Source organism: Tamandua tetradactyla, chromosome 2 (genome assembly GCF_023851605.1).
Source record: "Tamandua tetradactyla isolate mTamTet1 chromosome 2, mTamTet1.pri, whole genome shotgun sequence".
NCBI classification, from domain to species: domain Eukaryota; kingdom Metazoa; phylum Chordata; class Mammalia; order Pilosa; family Myrmecophagidae; genus Tamandua; species Tamandua tetradactyla.
In genome coordinates, this window is record NC_135328.1 from 20,534,616 (window position 1) to 20,541,742 (window position 7,127).

Below are 7,127 nucleotides of genomic sequence, written 5' to 3' on the forward strand. Positions count from 1 at the left end.
AAGAATTTTTGATGGTTAGAGTCTGAGTAGAATGGTTTCTTCCATTCTTACTTCTCATTGTCTAAAGTTTTGTCAGTTCTAAGATCCAAGACAGGAATGAGGGATTCAGGGGAATAGAATCTAAGAAGGCTTCATGACTGCATGGTTTTAAGATTAAGAACCTCAAGAGTAGGTAAAAGAATTCACAACTAGCAGAACATAGGGATTGTAAACCAAATCTTTTCATGTCGATTCTTGGCTCTGCACATTACCTATTTAGTGCTCAGTAACAAATTACTCCATGTATTTATGGGTTTACACAACAGTAAGCATTTATAATCTCGCAATTTCTATGTTGGAATTTGTTATCTCGGAAATCCTGGCTTTGGTGTCGAGTGCCTAAAGCCTCAATAAGAGTGTAAATTGCTGAAGCTTCCGCAAGTGGCTGGAGGACTGCAATGGTGACTTTAGCCAAACGGGCTAATCCTAATAGGTATTAATTTGGAGCAGCAGAGCCCAGGCCAAGCTGGGATTCACACATCATCTTTAATCCTAGCTCATTTTCTCTGAAGAGGTTGTTTAGATAACAGAAGTTCCTTTAAGTCCATGCCAAATCTGCCATGAATATCAGTGTTAAAGAGTTCAAGGAATATGAAATAAAATTATTATATCCCCAACTCCACATCCTTAAATATTTCCATACAAATCAAACCTGAACCCCTAAAGCAGTTACCTCTGGAAAATTTATGTTCGTTGAACCTAAAATTTAGTGGTATCAAGGATAATATCAAAGACTCAGTGGTAGATGAGTGATGAATTGTGGATAGGAAAAAACATCTAAGATTTTTCATCATCAGAATGTCAGTCAGTACTAACTTTCCAGAATCCATGATATATGGACTTAAACTAAGTCATAGTTAAATTTTGGGAATGTATTATGGTACATTATTTTAAATGACTGGTAAAAAATTTAACCAGATGTGCAGATTGTCTCCTACAAAGTGAAAAAGAATCTGGTGCCATCAGACTTTCAAATTTTCATTTTGCCCTTAAGCCCCATGTTGATGCCAAATGAGACCTCCCCTGAGAATGTGCTGCATTTTCTTTCATGAGCTATATTAATAATTAAGACACATTGTCTAATATCCTCTTTTGAAATAGTTAGATGTGAGTAGATCTACATTTCCCTTTTATGTTTGTCTCCTGGCCATCAGTAACTTATTTTCCATTCATACGTATCTAATTTGTCTATTGATATCTCATTTCTTTTAAAGGTATTTTGCCCACTTTTAGTGTAATGATCTTCCCTCTTCCTTTATTTTGTTTTCATTCTAATACTAAGGGAGAATTCTCTCTAGTACTCTGCTGATTTATTTGAAAACCTAATTTTCCAGAGGCAATGTACTAAGCTTCTGACATTTACATTGTTTTCAAAGCCTTTAGGTTTGTAATAATTTCACGGGTATTTTCTTTAACTCAATTTAAGAAATTGGCATACTTTTCCAATGATGAAAGCTACCATATCTTTTTATTTATGGTTTAATAAAATCTAAAAACCTTTCATGGGCAAATGCATGTTTGGGTCTAAGACAGGCTTCACAAACTTGATTCAACTTGAACCTATATATGACCCTGATTCTTGAGTATGGGGACCACCACAGGTATATAAGGCAAGCAGTTCTCTTGCTGACTTCTAATCCTAAATGTAATTGTGGTAGCCTACCTAGCGCTTCCTGCCTAGAGGCATGGGCAGTTAAAATGAGAAGCTCACTTATAAGTACTCTGTGGCACTCATGCAAATCAGCAGCTTTTAAATTTAAAAGTAGAAATTGTTGGTTTGCTTAGCTTCAACATTTCTTGCAATGTCAAGGAAAACTCTACCTATGCAATTAAATATCAAGATCTTACACTGCAAAGGCTATTACGTTTATCTAAAGCCATCAGTGTCATCCCTATGACATTTGCTTAAGGTCCAGCAGCAGCACACACCTCGATTGAGTCCTCAGGTTCATCTTGCTTCTCTACAGTCACCCTATTGAACTTCCAGTCTAGAGGAGAAAGTTCAACTGAGTGATCTCTAAGTGCAGTCTGAATTCCAGTAGATAGGGAAAAAGGGGCTGAGTCAGTAGTCAACAACCCTATTCTTATAGGAACATAAAGCCAAGTAAAAGGTGAAGATGAAATGTGACCAGAAAATGTTAATGGGGCCAATGCAAGGAGAATGAAGAGCAGAATAATGAGTGCATTTTTTAAGGATAGATCATGAAAATATATTGAGCCAATTTAAGCAGAGAAATAGTGAGCCCCTATTTCCTGGTACATAATAGGTGGTTAATAAGATTTAGTTGCTTTGAGCATACATCTACTATGAATATCTGTTTCTCTCTTTATTCAAAAATAGGTAAATAATTCATTCCATGCCATTTTCTACACCTTGTGTGACTCATGCTGTCCCCTGTTTTGGAAAGAAAAATTGATTCATTAGCTCCACACTAGATAGAATGTATTTCTGACTAAACATTCAGTAGTAACAATAGCCTTTCAGGATTTTATCTGCCAACACCAACTCAAATTCATGAATGAAGCATAAACCATACATGCTTGCCATGTCTGCCTCTACCTTTGTTTTTTCCTACCTGTTTAATGTCATCTATCAAATAAACACTTTGTGCTATGGAGGTGCTCAGCAATGAATTAATAACTAGAATATCTAATCTAGACACTTCTGCCCTTTTTGGACAGCATATTGAGAGAAATGGTGAAAAATCTAACCTGCATAGAAAGTAAAATAAATGCCTAATTGGAAAATAACACATTAATCAATCCTGAAAGATTAGTATCACTCCTATACCACCTCAAAAGACAAAAATATCAGTCTGAAATAAACATAAAATAAGTATAAATAACTACTTCAATAATCTCTCCTCTTATTTCTGCTGCGACAGGAGAAATATGCTACACTGCCCCCAAACAACTGAGCAAAATAAACAGTCTGACTTCACCTATGAGAGGAAATGTATTGCATTGGGTGTGCACTTCTGGCTTCCTATTTCCCATGGTGAAGGAGAAGAAGAGAAGATCCAAGTTCGTATGATTCGGATGTTATCTGGGACAGATTGGAATAAGATTGAATCCACGTCCACCTATGTTAGGAAACCAAGAATCACTGCAGGGAGATGTGACTTATAATGACTGCAGAGATGAAGAGCCAAGGTTCAAATCAAGGCTGTGCCCTTCTAAGCTGGGTGGCAGTGGGCAAATCATTTCTCTGTGATGCAGGCTCCTTAGTTTTATTTGAATAACATCTGTGGCACAGAGTAGTTTTCTGGTCATGTATAATACTGATAGATATTCAATGCTATCTAACCATTTCCTATTATTTTTAATTGTAGTTAATTGTTATCCCACTCTCCCCAGTGAAGGCAGTACAGGAAGCTCACATATTTGGGCTGCACTTTAACTCCTGGTGAATTGATTATATTGATGAATGATGTCATCATGGGTGTTCATGGGTCCCTCCCCTGTTGCACCTCAGTAGATTACCCCTGATTCCTTCATTCCTCACAAAATCACTGCCTGAGGCTGTGTGTAGATATGGCTTTCACTGAACATTGGGCATTATTTTATTGAGGGGCTCTGTATGCCTTCAATACACAGCAAAGGGCCTCCCATGTTCTTAAAAATGTTTTTTATTACCTCTCACTAACTATTCACACTTGTAATTGGCCAATTTCATTTATTGTCTGTTTTTTCCCTTCTCCCTTTTAAGGCCCCATCTACCCTTTCCTCAGGTCCTTCTGGAAGCTCTAAATTTCTCACTTAATTATGGAGATTAATTTTGTTCTTTCTGTGCCAATGTTCTGATTTTTAGGCCATGCCTTGGGGGATATATTTTAGGAGCCAATTAGCAGCTCAAGTGCTTTCTGAGTTAATAATAGAAGATAATTGTTTAGGAAAGAGAAGGTAATTAAGATTTATTGAGCATCTAGTTTATTTCAGGAACATTTTTTTTGGTGTAAACAAAGAAGAAAATGGTAAGATTTGGAATTAACGCATAACTGTACTAGTGCCAGGTTCAGAATTTGGGCCCCTGTTCTATATACCACATTGTACTGAAATGTAGAACATTTTTCCATTACTCTTTCTCAGGTTAGATTTACATGTGCTTTCTAAATATTCATTTGTATAAATATTTCCTTTGGACCTAAATTAGTACAATTTAACAATAATTCTTGAAAATATCAGTTATGGGTTGAATTTTGTCCCCTCAAAAGACACATACAGGTCCTAACCCTTGATTCTGTTTCCGTGACCTTATTTGAAATAGGTTCATTGAAGATGTTGTTAGTTAAGAGGAGAGGGGGCCTAATCCAGCGTGATTACTGCCCTTATAAGGAGGGAAATCCACACTGACAGACAGAAGGGAAAACACCATGTGAAGACTGAGGCAGAGAGTGAAGCCCTGGGCTGCCACCTGCAAACCATCAGAAGCTTGGAAGATGCAAGAAAGTATTCTTCCCTGCAGGTTCAGAAGGAGCCTGACCCTGCCAACCAGGTGATTTAAGACTCCTAGCCTCTACAACTGTGGGCAATAAATTCCTGTTGTTTGAAGCCACCCAGTTTGTTGTACTTTGTTATGCCAGCCTAAGGAAACTAAGACACCATTCAAAAACATAATCAGTGGCTACAGAGTGCCTTTCACTTCTCTTTGTTTCTTTTCCTTAACTAGATGTGTTGAACCTTGTGAGTAGTTGAGTAGAAACGGAACTCCTATAAACTTAGACTTGGCATAGAGTGGACTTCTGCTGGAGGATTCATTGGAGGCAGGTTCAGCCACATAATTGGTAGGGCCTCATGAAAACTGAAAATGCAGGGGGACAGGAAGCCGATTGCCTTTTTCTGCAAGCCTACTGCCCAGCCCATGGCCGCTGGGCAGTCGGCTTACTTAGTGCATGCCAGGTGGCCTCAAGAGATTTACTTCAGTGCTGGCATGCCCTAGGTACCAGGTGAGGGGTGGTCGAGAGCGCCCATACCTAGTCAGTTTTGAAATGCACCAACTGGGATCAGCTATGGCTGACCCCGTAGGCAGGGTCCCAGATGCTTCAAGGCCCTCACGAGAACCTGATAGTCCCACTCCAACCCTCTTACTCATGCTCCATTGTCCCATAGGACTTCATTTGCAAAACACAAATTCAAAGATATGATTATTAGGAGTCCCAAAACTCTAATGCCGAAATGGAGTCCCTCTGAGCACTGGGTCCTATGAAACCACACTGGGTCATGGTCCAAAGAAGCTGGCCCTGATTGAAGGAAGTGATGAGGTCCTTAAAAGACCTACTTACCCTGCTGTCCTTAATATCTACCTTGACTTCTGCTTACGAAGATGAGGAGAGGTCCATATTTCTCTATTAGACGCACCACAAGTGGGGCCTTAGGCACAGATTGGAGAAGATGGACTGGAAACTGGCTTTGTGGGCATCTGTCTAATTAGGGACATTTGAGGGCATGTAAATGCCTAGCAGATACGATGAAAGAAAATGACTTCCAGAACAACTAAACAGTATAAAGACCCCACAAAAGAAGGGAAATTTAAAATAAACTTTGGAACAAAGTGAGTGTTGGCATATTTTTTTTAATTGAAGAAGAATTTTGTAATAGTAATGAGAATAAGACTGAAAAAAATAAGTAAAAAGTGATCCATTCAAGGGAATTGAAATCCCTGCTATTGGTTGATTTAGGTTTCAGTTTTTTTCTTGACAAATATTGCATTCCTGGAGAAGATTTTGAGTTGATGCAAAACTACTGCATGTTCACAGAATTAATTTGCTAAATTTCAAACTGTCAAGGGGAAATGTGATATAGTGGGGAAAACTGGGAACTAGGGAGCTGGATACTAGCACTTGTCCAATCTTTAGAATATCTAGGCAGAAATTAGAGCTGTGAAGGGAAAATTCAGGGGAATTCTGTGAAATAGCCTGGGGTAACTGCAAAGCTTCAAATATGTACAAAAACCAACCCCAATTTAAAAAGTAGTGAACAGAAAAGATCAGTGTTGAAATTAGGAAATAATATGATACACATCATTGCAGCCTTTGAGGATCACCTAAATACGGTGAGCAATTTGTCTGATTAAGCTTCCTGAGGACAGCACCTAGGACAAAGGAATTATATTGTAAAGGAAATCAGGGTCCCTCTGTGCCTCTCACCCCCACCCCTGAGGAGCAAGAGCTGAAAGCAAAGTCAAGTGAGGTCCACAGTCAGAGCACGTGATACTAAGACTGTTTTCAACATTTTGATAAAACAAAAGCCGCAGATGACTATGTGTAGTTGGTTGTGAGTTAGGCCGTAACACCTAGGGAAATATAGACGCACAATATCTATGGAGAGTATGTTTTTGGTGGTTTTGGATATTTTTTAATTGCTATTCTCACCATTGTGTTTAATGTGCTCAGTTCAAAAATCAGAGCTGACAAGCAATCACCAACCCAATGGTATGTTACTTTCCTCCAACGTGGTAGAAGCTCCAGCACATCTTTGTAGTCATCCTGGAATAGAATCAGACCAGAGTCAGAAAAGTTTCTAAAGCTTGTCCCAGATGTAGAAATTTCTACAAGAACAAATAAATGAATAATTCGTTACCCACCACCTTAGGGTTTTGAATAATTAAAACTATAAAGTAGGCAGATTTTATGCATTCCTCCTCCATATATTCTAAGATAGACATATCAACTACACCTAGGAAAATAAATGGGTTCCAAATACATTAGCTTTAAGAAAATAGTTATTATGAATAAACTCGCTTACATTTGATCATGAATAGGGAGAAATGAGATGAAAGATGCAGTTTATGAAATATAAAAAAGAGTTAATCAGAGTCTACTAAATGTAGCTAAAGGCCATGCTTTTCCAGATCAATTCATTCATTAAAGCAAGTTGGAGGCAATACATGACTTTAACTCTGCTTTTTTTAAATTGAAGGTTTTTAAAAATGACTTGAGTCTATATGTTTCCAAATCTTCAGCATACTGTAGATGTCCTTCAGTTTTCCTCTGAGTAAGAAAATTTGGTCTATTATCCAGTGAAATTGGGGATTTTTCCAACTTCTTAATGTTACTGTGGATTTTTTGAGGATTAGGCATTAATACACT